This window comes from Humulus lupulus, chromosome 9 (genome assembly GCF_963169125.1).
Source record: "Humulus lupulus chromosome 9, drHumLupu1.1, whole genome shotgun sequence".
Taxonomy (NCBI): domain Eukaryota; kingdom Viridiplantae; phylum Streptophyta; class Magnoliopsida; order Rosales; family Cannabaceae; genus Humulus; species Humulus lupulus.
In genome coordinates this window covers 47,759,234-47,779,576 of record NC_084801.1, presented here as the reverse complement: position 1 = coordinate 47,779,576, position 20,343 = coordinate 47,759,234, and positions in this window count along the sequence as shown.

Below are 20,343 nucleotides of genomic sequence, written 5' to 3'. Positions count from 1 at the left end.
ATCACAAACTTATCCAGATAATCCCTGAAAACCCTATTCATCATGTCCATAAAGGCTGTTGGGGCATTAGTTAATCCAAAGGACATAACCAGGAATTCATAGTGTCCATACTTCGTTCGGAAAGCGGTCTTTGGTATGTCCTCCTCCTTAATCCTTAACTGATGGTAACTTGATCGGAGGTCTATCTTGGAAAACATTGTTCTTCCCTTTAACTGATCAAATAAATCGTCGATCCTAGGCAGTGGATACTTGTTCTTAATGGTTAACTTGTTCAGCTCTCTGTAATTAATGCACATCCTAAGAGATCCATCCTTCTTCTTAACGAACAATATTGGAGCACCCCATGGAGAGAAACTCGGTCTGATGAACCCCAAATCAAGTAACTCTTGCAACTGAATCTTCAACTCCTTCAATTCCACTGGAGCCATTCTACAGGGTTTCCTAGATACTGGCTCCACTCCTGGTACCAACTCAATAACAAAGTCAATCTCCCGCTGTGGCGACAACCCTGGAAAATCTGCCGGAAACAAATCCGGAAACTCACACACCAATCTAGTCTCACCCGGTCCAACCGACACCACCCTGGAGGTATCCACAACGCTCGCTAGGAATCCCATGCAACCTTCATGCATCAGGTCTCTAGCCCTCAATGCTGAAATCATTGGTACTCGTGGTCCACTAACTGTCCCCACCAATACAAAGGGTACCTCCCCTTCCAGTTCAAAAGTCACCATTCTGCGCTTGCAGTCAATCGTTGCCCCATACTTCGATAACCAATCTGTAACGCCCTACATCCTTAGAGCCGTTACTAAGTGAGTTTTTAAGACAAAACAGTGTGCAATGGACTCGCTAACCGAGGTTTTGAAACAAAAGTGTGACTAATTAAAAGTTAAGGCTGTAATATTTGAAAATGCGTCATTTCATTAAAACTTCTATTATTAAACATTTGGGATCCCAAAATAAGGTTTGAAAACTAATTACATCTTGAAATAAGGTTACAGTTGAGAAATCATAAAATCATAGATTATTACAGCCATTTTCGAATAAACCCCCAACCAAAGCAGTCGGGCAGACCAAACATGTACACGTCGCTTCACGCTCTCCGTACTCATGGTTGGTTGACTCAGTCATTGCCCTTACCTGCAACACAGAGCACCCGTGAGCCGAAGCCCAGCAAGAAAACTCATGCAGAACATAACATATGCAATGTATACAGTTTTATCATAACAGATGATCCACATATAAATAAGTCAACCATTTAGACTAAGCAAACACATGTATCCACCGGGCCCCGCCCTGATTATAGCATCCCATGTGCTAGGTGTTACTTTCGGCCCACGGCCGCCCCGGCTTACGCCGTACTCGGCCCACGGCCGCCCCGGCTTACGCCGTACTCGGCCCTTGCCGCTCATTTCATCATAATCACACATATAGTACATTCGAATTAATCATTCACACACATCATGATTCATTTAAGGTTTAAACATTTGCACATAATACAATCTGGGGCCATGCCCTAACCTCGGGTGTTATAGTTTTCTTACCTTTCCAATCAATAGCTTAGATCACCTGACTCCTTGAGCACGATCCCACCCGAGCCTTAGCGCACACCTAGGCACAAACATAGGTCAAAGTCAACACCGAACCCCAAGTCCGAATACCTAGCCTCGGGACCAATCCCGAGCCCCCGGGAAGTCCCAAATCCCCAAAACAAAGTGGCAGAAACAAGCCCCGAACCCTAGGTCAAAATCAATCATCAAAACTCAAAAATTCCCCTCTGTGAACAGTGCAGCGCTACAGCGCTCTAAAGAGGGCGCTGTAGCGCTACAAGCAGAACACCCCTCCAGAAACAGGGACTAGCGCTACAGCGCCCACTGACTAGCGCTGTAGCGCTAGTTGCAGCCCAGAAATCCCAAAATCGCATTTCTGCGATTTCTTTCACCCAATCTCAAACCAAACTTCCCCAAATCTTTATCAAACTCAAAAATCAAGCTTATGAACACTCTCCATTCATCCCAAGCATCCCAAATCCTCAAATCCCAAGATCATTTATCCCAAATCTCAAAATCTACCATGAACAACCCTAAACCAGAAATTCATGCAAACCACAAAGATAAAGTCTTAGAAATCATACCATTGCTGCAATTTCGACCTTGAATCAACCCTAGGCCTCCTTAGCTTGCTCTCCCTCAAAGCTTGCCCAGAAATCCCCTGAGATTCCCATCAATCCAGCTCAAAACACAGCTCAAACCATCAAAACCCTTAAAACCGAAAATCTCTAAAACTTACCTCAAACATTGATGTGTTCTTGCCAAATCTTCAAGTCTAACCCAAGATCCTTGATGCTCAGCCTATCCTTGCTCTCCACTAAGCTTTGCTCCAAGAAAAATGGAGCGGAAAGGTGCAAAAATGCACAAACCGACCCTTGTGAAAACCCCTCTGTTTTTCCCTCTTTTCTTTCTTTCCTTTTTCTTTCTTTTCTTTCTTTCTCTCCACAGCCAACACTCTCTATAAATCCCACTAAGTGTAAAGCCTCATAAAACCTATCTTTAAAAGCCAAATGACCAAAATGTCCTTCCTATTCACTCTAAGTCCTTTTGTCCAAATAGGGCCGTTTTAGTCATTTTACCAAATTCCCGCTAATCCTCAAGTGTCCCTAATATTTTCCCGTTGCTTTCCAACACTCGATTAACCACCAAATAAATATTCCCCATCATCAAAATAAATCTCAATCTATTCTCTGAATTCCTGTTCATACCCCCAGGCTCGCCCCAAGCTGGGTATAAATTCCTGTCAACGCTTTCCGCTAGCCTGCTCATTGGGATCGCCTCGAGTCACAAAGCACAGATACATCCACATACCACTGTGGCCTCAACAATCAACACATATCAATACAGTTACGCCCAATCATGGCCAAAATTACAATTATGCCCTTCTAACACGATCCGGGCCTACATGCACACTAACTTACATAGTCATGCATCTCAGATAAACAAATAGTCATATAACATGCTTTAAATCATAACCATGCATTTAAATAATTAAAATCACACATCAATCCCATCATGCCCTCCTGGCACACTAATCAAGGCCCTTAAGCCTTATTAGCGAATTTGGGTCGTTACACAATCCATCCCTAGAATCATATCAAAGTCATCCATCTCTAGCTCAATCAAATCAACAGACAGTTCCCTACCATCTACCTCTACTGGCAATGCTCTAATCCATTTCCTAGAGACTACCAGTTCTCCTGTTGGCAACAATGTCTGAAATCCCCTAGCATACACACCACTAGGTCTACAAAGCTGATCTATCACTCTAGCAGATACAAATGAATGGGTAGCCCCTGAATCAAACAATGCAGTATACAGAGAACCAACACTAGAGATCTGACTTGTCACAACTGAGGGGCTAGCCTCTGCCTCAGTCTGAGTCAAAGTAAATACCCTGGCAGGAGCAAGACTGTCACACTGCTTCTGCTCCTCCTTCTTGACTTGAGGGCAATCCCTCTTTAGATGACTAGCACTCCCACAAACAAAGCAGGCCCTGATCCTGCACTCACCCTGGTGTCGTCGCCTGCACCGCGGACACACATGGGAAGCTCCTCCAGTTGTCACTTTCACCCTGATGGCTAGTAGAAGCACCCCGTGCCCTCCTATCTGAACTGAGAGGAACAAAGGAATCTGGGGCCTTCCTCTTATGCTCACTAGAACCACTGCCCCAACTAGATCCAACAAAAGGAGGCACTGTCCTCCTGGCATCGCGCCTAACAGCGCTTTCCTTCCAGATCTGAACTTCGGCCCTCTCAGCTGTAAGGGCCTTGTCCACTACTTGGGCATAAGTAGTAGTCTCTGGATCCAAAGTAATATTCACATCGCGGGCAATCATAACGTTCAACCCCCGCACAAACCTATCCCTTCTTGCTGCATCAGTCGGCACTAAATCTGGCGCAAACTTCGCCAATCTGTCAAACTTCAAAGCATACTCTGTCACTGTCAATCGGTTCTGAGTCAGGTTGATGAACTCGTCAACCTTTGCAGCTCGAACCGCCACACTGTAATACTTCTCATTAAATAAGTTTCTGAACTCCTCCCAAGTCATAACTGTTGCATTCCTTCTCTGAACCACCACGTCCCACCAGATGCGGGCATCCTCTCTAAACATGTATCTAGCACAATCTACCCTCTCATTTCCCTGAACCCTCATAAAATCCAGAATTGAGGAAATCATATTCATCCACTGCTCTGTCCGCAGTGGGTCTAATCCACCCTCAAAAGTGGGAGGATGCTGTTTCTTGAACCTCTCATACAAAGGTTCCCACTTATTCTCCATAGCAGATTGAACCGGCACTAGCGCTGCAACATGCTAAACTGGCAACCCAGTGACCTGAGGTGAGGCCTGCTACCTCAACTGTCGAAGCTCTTCCTCAGTTCGCTGCAGCCTTGTTTCCATCTCAGCAAACATCTCTTGCCAATTATGTGGGGCAGGTGGAGGGTTCTGACCCTGATTGTCATCCTCGGCCTTACTTGCGCGGAGTCTAGATGATTGTCGAGGCATCTCAACAAATATGTCTGCAACCAACGACACCGATCATCAGGCATGATAATAGCATCCACAACCACCTCCCAAACACGCCAACCATCCACAAACAATAATTCACATAACATTCAGATAACATATAGCACACAACGGGCCATGCCCTGGCATCATAGATATGTTAACTCATTCATCATGCTCTATTTGAAATAAACAGGCAAACAGGGCATTCAAGCACATATTCAAGCATACTAGTCAATCATACCAACCAACCCTGAGTCGAGCTTGTCACATTGACAGCGAGCGTACATGTTCGGTCAATCTCCAGATCCATAAACCTTGGCTCGCTCTGATACCAAGTTGTAACGCCCTACTACCTTAGAGCCGTTACTAAGTGAGTTTAAAAACGTGCAATCACTCTCTAATCGAGGCTTTTAACGCAAAAGTGTAATAAAATCATAAACAGAGTAGAAACTTTAGAAATAACTCTATTTCATTGAAAATCATAAAAGTTTAACACTTGGGATCCCAAAATACTGTTTAGAAATATTTACAACATATAAATACAACCAAGTCAGCGAAACGACAAAATCTAGCAATCATCTCCCAAAATCCACTGGCTGTGGCAGCCAGGCAGGCCAATCATGTACACGCCGCCTCAAGCCTGCTATACTCATGGTTGGTTGGCTATCTCCTTGCCCTTACCTGCACCACAGAGCACCCGTGAGACGAATCCCATCAAGAAAACCCACAAGCAGATAACATATGCAAAATAAACACATAGCATATAAACATGCCATCAATAGGATAAACACATACGGCCAAGCCGTCCCAGGCGCTTTACCAGGCCCTGGGTTCGCGGTCCACACCATGACGATATCCCAGGTATCCTTTAGGGTCTCACCCTGGCAGCTCGCACCCTACGTGCACGACACTACTTCCGGCCCCTTGCCATACCCGGCCTTGCACTCAATGTGCCCAACACCGTTCCCGGCCCTTGCCGACCTCGGCTTGCGCCGTTCCCGGCTCTTGCCGTACATTCACATAATCGCATTCATAGCATAACAAGCATATACTGAGCACTAACAAATTCAAACAAAGGACTACGCCCTGCAATTCAATCATATTGGGGCTCAGCCCTGCATACAAGCTCTATGGGAACAAGGGTTTTCTTACCTGCGTCCCGAACTTCCCGAGCACCGATATCCCGAGTGCAGTCCCCTAACTTGAGCCTCGCCGAACCCTAGTCACAACACATCGACAATACTCATCCATCTAGTTCTAATCCATTAAATAACTTTGAACCATAATTATAATCTTCGGGACATTTTATTCCATCAATCCGGGTGATAAAATCCATTCCGAGCCTTAACCTTTGAGTTCCCAAGCCTAAACACACTTTAAAACACAAAGTGGCACTAAGAGCCGTGACCCTACCCACAAGCACCGCAGCTAGCCTCGAAACAGAGGCTAGCACCTCCCTGAAGCACGTACGGGCCGTGGTGCACTTGGCCAAGCGCCGCGGCGTGCATCAAACACCTTGGCCTCACATGGCCGCGTGCGCACACGGGCCGCGGCATGCCCCTCCTAGGGCCGCGATCCTCGCCTCCAAACCCAGAAATCTCCATCCTTTTCCTGCATTTTCTTCAAATCAATTCACCCAAAACCAAACTAGCAATTCCAGATTATCACCACAAAGTTTCTAACACAATATTTGCATCAAAACCCAACAAAGTCTGTCCCCAAACTCAGCCAAACATTCAAGAGCAAATTTCAAACTTAGCTAACATGCAAACTCAGATTTTCAACCTTAAAACCAGCTGATAAATTGACACAATTCAACATATTAGGGACCTACCTTTGCTAGATTATACTTCCGAGCCAATCCTCTAGAATTCCAAGCTACAATTCTCCAAAGTCCCAACTTGAAACTTTGAATTTCCTAGCTCTCTTCCTCAAGATTTCCCCCTTAGTGCAGCTTTGAGAGTAAAGAGGGAGTATGGTAGAGTCTAAGGTCGGTTTCTCCAAGTTTCCCAACAGTTCCTTTATTTTGTTTTATTTAACTTAAATCTATAGGGTTACCTTAAGGCTCAGGGTACCGGAAACGTCCCCGAGGGCAAAATGGTAAATTTCCCCAATATTCCCTTGTAGACACTCTAACCTCAAATATATCTCCGATTATTTATTTCTATAACCCAATAACCCTATAATTCATCTACTACCCAAATTATCCTTCAACTCGCCCTGAGTCGGATTCTCAACCCCGTTGTGACTTTCTGGCTAACTGCTCCCTAGGACTGTCTCGGATCGTGCTACATAGAAATATATCACATGCATACCATATTTATTACATTTACGCCCTCAACGGGATAAAATCACAAACATACCCCTAATATCCAAACGGGGCCCACATGCACATTTAACTCAACTAAACATGCATCTCTATCACATATGCACATAAATTCACATATTAACATATTAAATCATTTGTTGCCTTCCAGGCACGCTAATCAAGGCCCTAAGCCCTATTAGCGAATTTGGGTCGTTACACATGCACACTCACCGCTGAAGACAAGCTCGACTTAGGGTTCGGTAACTATTTATGTTAATTCATGTTTACCTTGCTAATTGACATATGAATGTCTTATGTGCATGCTTGATTAGGAAGCATGAGACATACTGATAGGGTCTGGCCCTTGACTGTTATGTGTATGATAAGGAATGTGCTTATTAGCACTATTATCGTTATGAATATTGAGAAGAATGTTCTTATTAGCACCCTGATTGAGCATGAATATAAACTGAATTGGTTATTAGCATGCTTGTTGTATGAGAATCTATTGAACTACTTATTAGCATTGTTATTGCATGTGTATGCTTAATTTTCAAGTCTTGGGGCGTGGGAGTGGTGCTGGGTATCGTTATTGTTGCTCAATGTCCCGATTCATTAATTGCAGATAGACTGGGAAGTGTGCTTCCTGGACAATCAAATGAACCAGCCGGTGCTGGAAGTCAAGTCAGAGACAATGACCAGGGTCAGAACCTTCCGCCATCTCCTGAGAACTGGAAACATGTGCTTGTTGATATGCAAGCTAGGATACAGAGACAAGATGAAGAAAGTTGCATGTTGAGACAGCAGCAGGTTCCAGCAGGGAACGCTGCACCAGTTATGCCACGTATTGTGGCACCAGTATTATAGCATCAGACATGGGTTGAAAATAGGTGGGAGCCTCTTTATGAGCGCTTCAGGAAACAACAACCTCCTACCATTGAGGGAGGGCTAGATCCACTGTGAGCTAAGCAGTGGATGGGTATGACCATCTCCATCCTGGACTTTATGGGGGTGGCAGGTAATGATAGAGTGGCCTGTGCCACATTCATGTTTTAGGAAGACACCCAAATCTTGTGGGAAGTGGTGTCCCAGACCAGAGATGTGAAAACCCTAAGCTAGGAGGAATTCAAAGAATTATTTAATGAGAAGTACTATAATGATGCAGTAAGAGCTGCAAAGGCTGATGAGTTCAGTAATATGGTGCAGACTTGGTGTCAACTGATGTGATAAGAAATGAGAGGTTTGTTCGAGGGCTAAACGTTATGATAGCCTGGGATGTTAAAATTACCTCAGTACCTGGATTGATGACTTATGCTCAGGTAATGGAGATTGCCCTTACTGCCGAGGGTGCTGAAAATAAGATATGGTGCAAGAACGCGACCAAAGGGGACACTAGGGGGCTGAGATCTCCCTGTATTGGAGCTGGTAGGGGCAGAGGCCCTAGTGACTAGAAGAGAAAGACCCCATATACCATTATAGTTCCAGACCCTGACAGGAGGCCACGGTGGCAATGAGAGCTGGTAGGGGTATACAGGTTGGTCGCCAGGGTGGCAATGAGAGCTAGAGGAATTATCAAGAATGCGCCAGATGCAAGAGACGCATCTGAGAGAGTGTCGGGTGAAGGCCTACTTTTTTATGTGGTATAGTTGGTCACCTTAAGAAAGATTTCCCAAGGGCAAAGAAGGAAGAACTAAAGAAGGCGGACAGCTTGGCTCCGGCTCAAGTGTCTATATTGACACAATCAGAGGCTGAGGCTCGATCCTCAGTAGTGATAGGTCAACTTTCTAGTGCTGACACTTCTTATTCTATTTTGATTGATTCTGGGGCTACACATTCCTTTGTATCTAGTAGGGTGATTGATAGGTTGTGTAAACCATGGGAATACTATGCAGTGGGATTTGGAACTTTATTGCCTACTGGGGAGTTAGTGGTTTCCAGGAGAGGGGTCAGATCATTACCAGTGACAGTGGATGGTAGAGAGTTGTCAGTTGATTTGATTGAGCTAGTCATGAGCGACTTTGATATGATCTTGTGTATGGACTGGTTAGAGAGGTATGAGGCAATGATAGATTGTAAGAAGAAAATGGTAACCTTTGAGACTGAGGGTGAGGATCCCTTTGTATTCGTTGGGCCTTTGCATAGACCTCGTATACCTATGCTATCTATACTTAGAGCTAGAGACCTATTGCAGGGGGGGTGCATAGGATTCTTAGCTAGTGTGGTGGATACCACTCAGGTCGTGCCAGTGGGACTAAGACAGACTAGATTAGTCTGTGAGTTTTTGGATGTGTTTCCAGAGAATTTGCCAGGGTTACCTTCACACAGGAAGATAGAGTTTGTGATTGAACTGGCACCAGGGACAGAGCCAGTGTAACACCATGGATAACCAAGAATGTTACACTGTGTGTTTAGAATAGTGCAAGACTTGCTAATCTAGTCGGTTGAACATAAATGTGTTTCTAAAGTCAAGTTATAGGTTAGGGGTAAAATATTTTGATCGTGAAATGGTTGATTTTCATTAAAATAAGAGTTTAATACATAGGATCCCAAAAATAGGGTTTACATGGAAGATACAACCCTAAAAAGTTAACACAACAGTAGCCAGTCTAAATGGAAAAATACAAGTTTATTCTCTAGTCCCTGTAATTCCCTCGACCGTGGCAGTCGAACAGCTGCCTATGTACACCCCGCCCCCAAAGCTCTCCAACTTATGGCTGGTCCAACTTTCCCTTGCCTTTACTTGCACCACGTAGCACCCGTGAGCCAAGACTCAGCAAGAAAACCAAATTCAACAAGCATAGATAACAACAGAAAATGCATAGTAAATTTTAGATCAACTAGTTCAACAAACAACAAAGTACAAGCAATATTTTAGGCAACAATAAACATATACCACCAAACATATAATTCAATCTTTAATACAAATATTTAGGTGTCAGCGCCCTTAGGCCGAGCCCTCTAGTTATTTAGCTGATCTTGGCTCGCTTAGGCCGAGCTGCGTTTAGTACGCTCAACATCAGCCCCGACTCCCTAAGGCGTTATTTTCACATCACACATAACATATATATACAAGTTACAAAACATATACATTCATTTATAGGGAATCTCAGTCCCATTCACAACTTGGGGGCAATTTTCTTACCTCGAGTCCCGAGCAAAGGATGAAAAATGGTCCCGAGCACGATCCTCAATCCCGAGCCATAACGGTAACCCTAGTCCGAAGCGAAAATTGATAACTATCAAAATCTAATCCAATTAAATGCTTTGTAAACAAATAATAGCCTTTGGGACCTTGAATTCTACTAAACCGAGTAGTACAATTAGTCCCGAGCGCTTAGGTTTAAGTCCACGAGCCTCCCCGAGCCTAAAACCCAAACTTTCCTTTGGCTACCTAGGAGGGCTGCGACCTGGCCCTAAGGGTCATGGCGTGCCTCAAGTCAGAGGCGCTAGCCTCTTGTTCCAGGGGGGAGGTGGACCGTGACTTGCCCTCTAGGGTCGTGATGCACCCATAAGTTAGCAAGCCTTCCCAGGGCCTTCTGGGGCATGCGGGCCGCGGCGCCCATGAACTGGGTTGCGACGCGCCCCCGTGAACCCATAAATCTGTGGGTTTCTCTATGTTTTTCCCCAACCTACAACCTTATATTTCAACCTAAATATATATATTCAAGCCAAACAGGTCTAGAATTCCAAATATCACCTTAGAAACAACACCTAAATCCTAGAATACTAGATCAATCTTCCCTAAATGCCCAAATTCAGAGTCCCCTCATCATGATCACACTCAACCAGAAATTCAACATTTTAAAACCTAAAACCTTACCTCAATGATAGCTAAATCTTCAACTATTCCTTGCCTACTCCCAACTTCAATTCTTAAATCCCTAAGCTTCAATTCCCAGACTTCTCTTTCAGCACTTCAAAGATTTCAAGCACAATGAGAGGGAGAAAGAGAGAACGTGTAAGAGAGAGAGAGAGAGAGAGAGAGAGAGAGAGAGAGAGAGAGAGAGAGATTGAGAAGTGTTCTGATATGCTATAGTCTAAGTCTGATGCTTCTAACTATATCCCTTAATTAAAATGACCAAAATGCCCTTTATACTAACCCAGCCTCCTAATTGCCCTTAAGGGTAAAACAATCATTAACCCCAATTCCCTCTAATTCCTTGAGTCATCCTAAAAATTCCCAATTAATCCCATCATGCCCAACTAACTACCAAATACTTACCCATTACTCGATAAATCCCAAATACACATTAAACTTCCCCAAATACCCCTAAGCTCACCCTGAGCTGGGTATTACACTCTACTGTGGCTGTTCCGCTAATTCGCTCACTAGGATCGCCTCGAGTCGTATACTACAAATATATCCACATAATAATGTGGTCTCAATCATTTAACACATATAATCGTATTTATGCCCTCAACGAACCAAAATTACAAATATGCCCTTAAAAACAAGAACAAGCCCACATGCATATTTAATACTCATAAACATGCATATAAATATATTCATATTATCATATAAATCATGCATGCCACATAGTCACACATTTAATAAATAAATCACACATATATCCAATTATGCCATCCCGGCATGCTAATCAAGGCACTAAACCCTAATAGCATTTTTGGGACGCTCAAACTATCTCCTCCTACTAAGAATTTTGTCCTCGAAATTTACCAGAACAACTTGGGATACTGATCTCGCATAGCCGACTCTAGCTCCTAGGTTGCTTTCTCGACCTTGCTGTTCCTCCATAAGACTTTGACTAGAGGAATCGTCTTGTTCCTCAGAACCTTATCCTTTCTTTCTAGGTTCTGAACCAGTTGCTCCTCATACGATAAATCAGTATGTAGCTCCAGATCTTCATATCCCAATACATGGGTCGTATCTGAGATGTACTTCCAAAGCATTGAGATGTGGAATACGTCGTGTACTCCTAATAATGACGGTGGCAGAGCCAATTTGTAGGCTACCTGTCCGATCCTCTCCAGGATCTCAAAAGGTGCTACGAATCTAGGGCTCAGCTTGCCCTTTTCCCCAAATCTCCTCACCCCTCGCAATGGTGAAACACGCAGAAACACATGGTCCCCTTCCTAGAACTCCACATCCCTACGCTTAGGATCAGCATATCTTTTCTGTCTGCTCTACGAAGCGAGCATTCGAGCTCGAATCTTCTCAATAGTTCATTAGTCTTCTGAACCATCTCCGGTCCCAAATACTTCCTCTCCCCCATCTCATCCAAATGAATGGGTGATCTATCCTTCCATATAATATCTCGTATGGAGTTACTCCAATCATTGATTGATAACTATTATTGTACGAAAACTCAATCAATTGGTGGTACTTACTCCAAGACCCCTCGAAGTCTAACACACATGATCTAAGCATGTCTTCCAATATCTAGATTGTCCTCTCAGACTGCCCATCTGTCTGAGGATGAAAGGCTATATAGAACTTCACTTGAGTTCCCATATCCTTTTGTAAACCACCCCAAAACTTGGAGGCAAATATGGGATCCCGGTCTGATGCTATAGATTTAGGAACCCCATGGAGACGTACAATCTCCCTCGTATACAACTCTGCGTATTGATCCACAGTGTAGGTCGTCCTCATTGGCAGAAAGTGAGCTAACTTGGTGTACCTGTCTACTATCATCCACACCGAGTCGTGTTGCCCCTCCATCCTAGGTAAACCTCCCAAAAATCCATAGTAATATCTTCCCACTTCCACTCGGGAATACTTAAAGGTTGTAACAACCCCGCTGGTCGCTGGTGTTCAGCCTTTGCCTATTGACAGGTTAAACACCTGACTATGTATTCAACCACGTCCTTCTTCATCCCAAGCCACCAATATAAAGTCCGTAGATCCTAGTACATCTTTGTGGTGCCTGGATGGAATGAGTATGGTGTAGTATGAGATTCATCAAGAATCTCTTGTCTAATACTCATATCCATCGAAACACAGATCCGATCCTTGTACCGCAGTAAACCCATCTCTGAAATTGAATAATCCTTAGCCACTTCAGCTAGGACATTTTCTCTAACCTCCTGTAGCTGTACATCACCCATCTGACCCTCTCTTATCCTCTCCAGGAGGGTAGACTGTAAAGTAATATTGGCCAACTTTCCCACAACCAACTCTATCCTTGCTCTAGTCATCTCTGCGGCTAATTCCTTTGATATATGCTTCGAACTGAACAATTGTCCTAGGCCCCTCCAGCTCAAAGCATTTGCTAATACATTGGATTTTCCTGGGTGGTAGAGGATGTCATAGTCATAGTACTTCACCAATTCCAGCCAAAATCTTTGTCTCATGTTTAGGTCCTTCTTTATGAAGAGATACTTCAAACTCTTATGATCAGTGTATATTTCGCACTTCTCCCCATACAAATAATGTCTCCATACTTTTAGTGCGATTACCACCGCTGTTAATTCCAAATCATGGGTAGGGTACCGCTGCTCATATTCCTTCAGCTGTCGCGATGCATAAGCAATAACCTTATCTTTTTGCATCAATATGCATCCCAACCCCAGTCTCAATGCATCTCAGTATACTACAAACTTCCCTCCCTCCCGAAGGAAGACTCAACATGGGAGCAGTAATCAATCGTCACTTCAACTCCTGAAAGGTTCTCTCACATTTATCTGATTAGGTGAACTTTAGAATCTTCCATGTCAACTCAGCCAACAGTGTGGCAATTTTTGAAAACCCGTCCACAAATCGTCTATAATATCCCACTAGTCCAAGGAAGCTCCTAACCTCCAAGGCATTCCTTGGCCTCGACCAATCCCTAACTGCTTCTACCTTGGCCGGATCCACCTTAATCCCGTCTCCACTGACAATATGTCCAAGGAATGTCACTTTCGGCAGCCAGAACTCACACATTTTAAAATTTAGCATATAACCGATGCACTCTCAACCTCTGCAATACACATTGGAGATGCTGCTCATGCTCTGCCTCTAAACTGGAGTAAACTAGGATTTCATCGATGAAGACAATCACAAATTGATCTAAGAAGTCCTTGAACACGCTGTTCATCAGATCCATATATGATGCTGAGGCATTGGTCAATCCAAATGACATGACCAAAAAATCATAATGCCCGCACCTTGTGCGGAAGGCTGTCTTCGGAATATCCTCGTCCTTGATCCTCAGCTGGTGATAACCAGATCGAAGATCAATCTTCGAGAATACCATCTTACCCTGCAGCCGATCAAATAGGTCATCTATCCTCGGTAGGGGTACTTGTTCTTGATAGTCAACTTATTCAACTCCTTGTAGTCTATACACATTCTCAGAGTCCCATCCTTCTTCTTTCCAAATAAAACTAGAGCACCTAATGGCTAGTAGCTTGGTGTGATGAATCCCAAATCCAATAATTCTTGCAACTGTATCTTCAACTCTTTTAGCTCTGCCGAAGCCATCCTATATGGTGCCCTCGACACTGGCTCTGTACCCAACGCTAACTCAATGACATACTGAACTTCCCTAAGCGACGACAATCCCGGTAAATACTTCGGAAACACATCCACAAACTTGCATGCCAGTCTAGTCTCTCCCGACCCCACTAGCATAGGTCTAGTGGTATCCACCACTATAGCTAGAAAACCTATACAACCTCCTTGTAATAGGTCCTTAGCATTTAACGCAGATATCATAGGAATGCGGGGTTCGTTCATAGTACCCACAAAAGCAAAGGGATCCTAACCTTTAGGCTCAAAAGTTACCATCTTCTTCCTACAATCTATAGTAGCCCCATAACTAACTAGCCAATCCATCCCCAAAATCATATCAAAATCATCCATACCCAACTCAATCAAATCTACAGATAGTTCCCTACTATCCACCATCACTGGTAGTGCTCCAATCCATCTCCTAGAAACTACCAGCTCCCCTGTAGGCAGGTTTAGTGCCAAACCTCGCAGTATAATACTCACTAGGTCTACACAATCTATCAATCATTTTACTATAAGCAAATGAATGTGTAGCACCAGAATCAATCAATACAGTATATGAAGAGCCAGCGCTAGAAAGTTGACCTGTCACTACCGAAGGACTAGCCTCAACCTCTGTCTGTGTCAAGGCAAACACTCGAGCTGGAGTCATGCTGTCCACCTTCCCTAGTTCCTCTTTCTTCAACTTTGGGCAATCTTTCTTGAGGTGTCGAACCACCCCGCATAAGTAGCAGGCCTTTGCCCAGCATTCGCCCAAATGGCGTTTCTTGCATCTAGTACATTCTGGATAGCTCCTCCATGACTCACCGCCTCCTTAGCGGCAACCCTGGGCACCTCGACCCCTCATATGAGGACCAACAATGATCGAGGTATCAGGGGTCTTCCTCTTCTGATCACTGGGGCCTTCGCCCCTACCAGACCCTGTAAATGGAGGCACTGTCCTACGAACATCCTGTCTCACAGCGTTCTCCCTCCAGATCTTGTTCTCTGCCTCCTTAGCAATGAGAGCCTTCTCAACCACCTATGCATAAGTCGTCTCCCCAGGTATTGATGTGATCTTCACGTCTCGGGCTATCATAGAATTAGGCCTAAGCCCTCAAACAAAGCTGTCTTGCCCACTAGATCTGGTGCAAACTTTGCTAGCCTATCAAATTTTAGGGCATACTCAGTAACTGTCATACTGCCCTGTACTAACCCAATGAACTCAGTCACCTTTGCCCCCCTGACGGCAACGTTATAATATTTCTTGTTGAACAAATCTCCGAACTTAGTCAAACTTAGAGTACAAACGTCTCGAGTCTGGGATGCCACCTCCCACCAAATGCGGGCATCCTCTCTAAGCATATAGGTGGGACAGGCCACCTTGTCATTACCTTCCACCCTCATAAAATCTATAATGGAGGTGATCATACTCATCCATTGTTCAGCCTTAAGTGGATTTGGTCCTCTCTCAAAGATTGGAGGATGCTGTCTCCTAAATCTTTCATAGAGTGGCTCCCACCTATTCCCAGTATCAGGCGGCTGTACCACTGGTGCCACAATAGGTGGCAAGTTAGGTGCAGCACTCTCTGACGGAGCCTGCTGCCTTAGAAGGCGAATATCTTCTTCCTGACTCTTAAGTCTAACTTGCATATTAGCAAGTAGCTACTGCCAATTCTTAGGGACTAGCGGAGGGTTCTGGCCCTGCTCATCATCTGTAGAGTCCAAGAACTTTACTTAGCTAGTTAGATAGTAGTAGCAATAGTAATAGTTGTAGTATCTTTATGATTGTGGATTTTGGTTCAGACAGGGATTTAGTTGGACACTCGTAGTAACACTTGTAGATTTTATAAGTTTAACCTATAGTTTAAGCATATTAATTATAACCTAAGGTTTAATTAATATGACTGATTATGACGGTGATATTTATTATAATATAAGGTTTAGATAAACCCAATAAGGAAATGACACTTGTCATGTGTATGTTTAATAAATAATTAAGTGTTTTGAGGAATAAATTTAATAAGAGTAATATTTGAATATCCTAGGGTATGCCAGCAGCTTTGAAATCGTTAGAGGACTTAGTCAATGTTGTTTACTCAATTCAAATTAGGTTGAAAAAGTGCAATTACGTGTATAATATTTCAGCGTATGTCGATATATCGCAGCACTAGGGGGCGATATATCGCCATACGGGGATACGAAAAACACGTAACTTCGCACGGCCACCTTGACGAGCCTCGGGCATATTAGCCCAAGCGATATATCGCCTACTAGGGGCAATATATCGGCTGTAGTGCCAGATTTTTGAACTTTTTTGAAACCGAGCTTAATTTATTCTTTAACCTCTTGATAAGTCCAGAATCTTTTTGACCGAGTCTTCAGCCTCTGCTGAACGATTATTCAAAGATTTTTCAATTAAAAAGCCATTATTTTATTCAAGCTAAATAAAGATCTTTTCATTCTTGAACTCTATAAATAGGACCTAGTACCCATCCATTTATTCATTCATCAAGCTAAGTTCAGAGTCTGCAAGCTGCTAGGTTATTTTAGAGTGATAAACACTTGGGTTGGCGTTATAAGCCAAGGCTCAGCTAAAAAACCAAATTCAACAAGCATAGATAACAAAAGAAAGTGCATAGTAAACTTTAGATCAACGAGTTCAACCAACAATAAAGTATAAGCAATAGTTTAGGCAACAGTAAACATATACCTCCAAACATATAATTCAATCTTTAATACAAATATTTAGGTGTCGACGCCTTTAGGTCGAGCCCTCTAGTTATTTAGCTGATCTTAACTCGCTTAGGTCGAGTTGTGTTCAGTACGCTTAACATCAGCCTCGACTCCCTTATGCCGTATTTTCACATCCTACATAACATTTATACAAGTTACAGAACACATACGTTCATTTATAGGGAATCTTAGTCCCATTCACAACTTGGGTGCAATTTTCTTACCTTGAGTCTCGAGCAAATGATGTAAAGCAGTCCCGAGCACGATCCTCAATCCTGAGCCTTAATGGTAACCCTAGTCACAAGCGACAATGGATAACTATCAAAATCTAATCCAATTAAATGCTTTGGAAACAAATACTAGCCTCTGAGACCTCAATTTCTACTAAACTGGGTAGTATAATTTGTCTTGAGCGCTTAGGTTTAAGTCCCCGAGCCTCCCAAAGCCTAAAAACCAAACATGGCTATGGTTGCCTAGGCGGGCCGCGATCTAGCCCTAAGGGTCACGGAACGCCTCAAGTCAGAGGTTCCAGTCTCTTGTTCCAGGGGGGAGGAAGGCCGCGACTTGCCATCTAGGGCCACAGTGCGCCCACAAGTCAGCAAGCTCTCCCAGGGCCTTTTGGGGCACGCAGGTGGCAATGCCCATGAATTGGGTCGCGATGCGCCCCTGTGAACCCGGAAATCTATGGGTTTCTCTGTGTTTTTCCCTAATCTACAACCTTAGAATTCAACCTAAATATATATTCAAGCCAAAACAGCTCTAGAATTCCAAATATCACCTCAGAAACAACACCTAAAGCCTAGAATACTAGCTCAATCTTCCCTAAATGCCCAAATTCAGAGTCCCCTCAAGTACCCCTCATCATGATCACACTCAACCAGAAATTCAACAATTTAAAACTTGAAACCTTTCCTCAATGATAACTAAATCCTCAGCTGTTCCTTGCCTACTCCTAAATTCAATTCCCAGACTTCTCCTTCAACACTTCAAAGAAAAGATTTCAAGCACAATGAGAGGGAGAGAGAGAATGTGTAAGAGAGAGAGAGAGAGAGAGAGAGAGAGAGAGAGAGAGAGAGAGAGTTTGAGAAGTGTTCTAATATGTTCTAGCCTAAGTTTGATACTTCTAACTACATCCCTTAATTAAAATGACCAAAATGCCCCTTATACTAACCCAGTCTCCTAATTGCCCTTAAGGGTAAAACGGTCATTAACCCCAATTCCCGCTAATTCCTCGAGTCATCCTACAAATTCCCAATTAATCTTTCATGCCCAAGTAACTACAAAATACTTGCCCATTACTCGATAAATCCCAAATATACATTAAACTTCCCAAAATACCCCTATGCTCACCCCGAGCCAAGTATTACACCTTGCTATGACTATTCCACTAATCCACTCACTAGGATCGCCTCAAGCTGTATGCTGCAAATATATCTACAGAATCATGTGGTCTCAATCATTTAATGCATATAATCGCATTTATTCCCTCAACGGGCCAAAATTACAAATATGCTCTTAAAAACAACAACGGGCCCACATGCACATTTAATACTCATAAACATGCATATAAATATATTCATATTATCATATAAATCATGCATGCCACATAGTCACGCATTTAATCAATAAATCACACATATATATCCAATTATGCCTTCCCTGCACTCTAATCAAGGCACTAAACCCTAATAGCATTTTTGAGACGTTACAGCCAGTGTCTATGAGACGTTACAGCTAGTGTCTATGAAACCTTATATAATAGCTCCAACAGAGTTGAATGAACAAAAGGTTCAATTACCAGAGTTACTAGACTTGGGTTTTATCAGGCCTAGTTTCTTGCCATAGGGCGCACCAGTTCTCTTTGTGAAGAAGAAAGATGGTTCTCTGAGAATGTGTATCGATTATAGAGAACTAAAGAAGTTAACTATCAAGAACATGTATCCTCTGCCAAAGATTAATGATCTATTTGATCAGTTACAAAGTAAGACAGTATTCCCCAAGATAGATATTCGATCTTGTTACCACTAGCTGAGGATCAAGGAGGAAGATATACCGAAGACAACTTTTTGCACCAGATAGGCATTATGAGTTTCTGGTAATGTCATTTGGATTGACTAATGCCCCAGCAACATTTATGGATCTAATAAATAGAGTGTTCAAGGATTACCTAGATCAGTTCGTGATCATCTTCATCGATGATATTCTAGTATATTATCAGTCAAAGGTATAACATGAGCACCATCAGAGGTTGGTTCTATAGAGGCTGAGTGAACACAAATCATTTGCGAAGTTTAAAAAGTGTGAATTCTTGTTACCAGAGGTGACTTTCTGAGGTCACATAGTCGGTAAAGATGGAATTATGGTAGATCCAGCAAAGATTGAGGCGGTCAGAGATTGGCCAATGCCGAAGAATCCTTCAGAGGATAGAAGTTTCTTAAGATTGGTTATTATAGACGCTTTATAGAGGGGTTTTCCAAGATTGCGTCACCACTGAGAGAGTTGACATGCAAGAATAAGAGGTTTATATGGTCAGATAGGTGTGAGGACTACTTCCAGAGATTGAAGAAGAATTTGATCACTGATCCAGTTCTGAGTCTTCCTATAGATCAGAACAAGTTTGTGGTTTATTGTGACACCTCGAGACAGGGTCTAGGTTGTGTCCTTATGCAAACAGGAAAGGTGATTTCCTATGCATCACGTCAGCTGAAGGAGTATGAGCAGAGGTACCCCACACATGATCTGGAACTTGCAGCAGTGGTTTTTGCACTGAAGGTGTGGTGGCACTACTTGTATGGTGAGAAGTGTGAGAAATACACTGATCACAAGAGTTTGAAATACTTCATCACTAAGAAGGACTTGAATATGAGACAAACGCATTGGTTAGAGCTGGTGAAGGATTATGATTGTGAAATCCTTTACCACGCGGGGAAAGCCAACGTAGTGGCAGATGCCTTAAGCTGGAAGGGTCCGGGACAATTGTACAATGTTTGGCAGATATCCAGAGAGTTGGCAGAGGATATGACTAGAGTAGGTATTGAGCTAGTGGTGGACCAGTTAGCCAACATCACCCTGCAGTCTACTCTTTTAGAAAGGAGCAAGGAGAAGCAGTTGAGTGACCCATAGTTGGTAAAGATTAGAGGGGACATCCTAGCTGGAATGGCTAGGGACTATACAGTGCCAGGCATGGGTTTATTGAGACACAAGGATCAAATTTGTGTTTCGATCGACACTGGGATCAGATGGGAGATTCTGGATGAATCTCATACTACCCTTTATTCTCTACATCTAGGCACCACAAAGATGT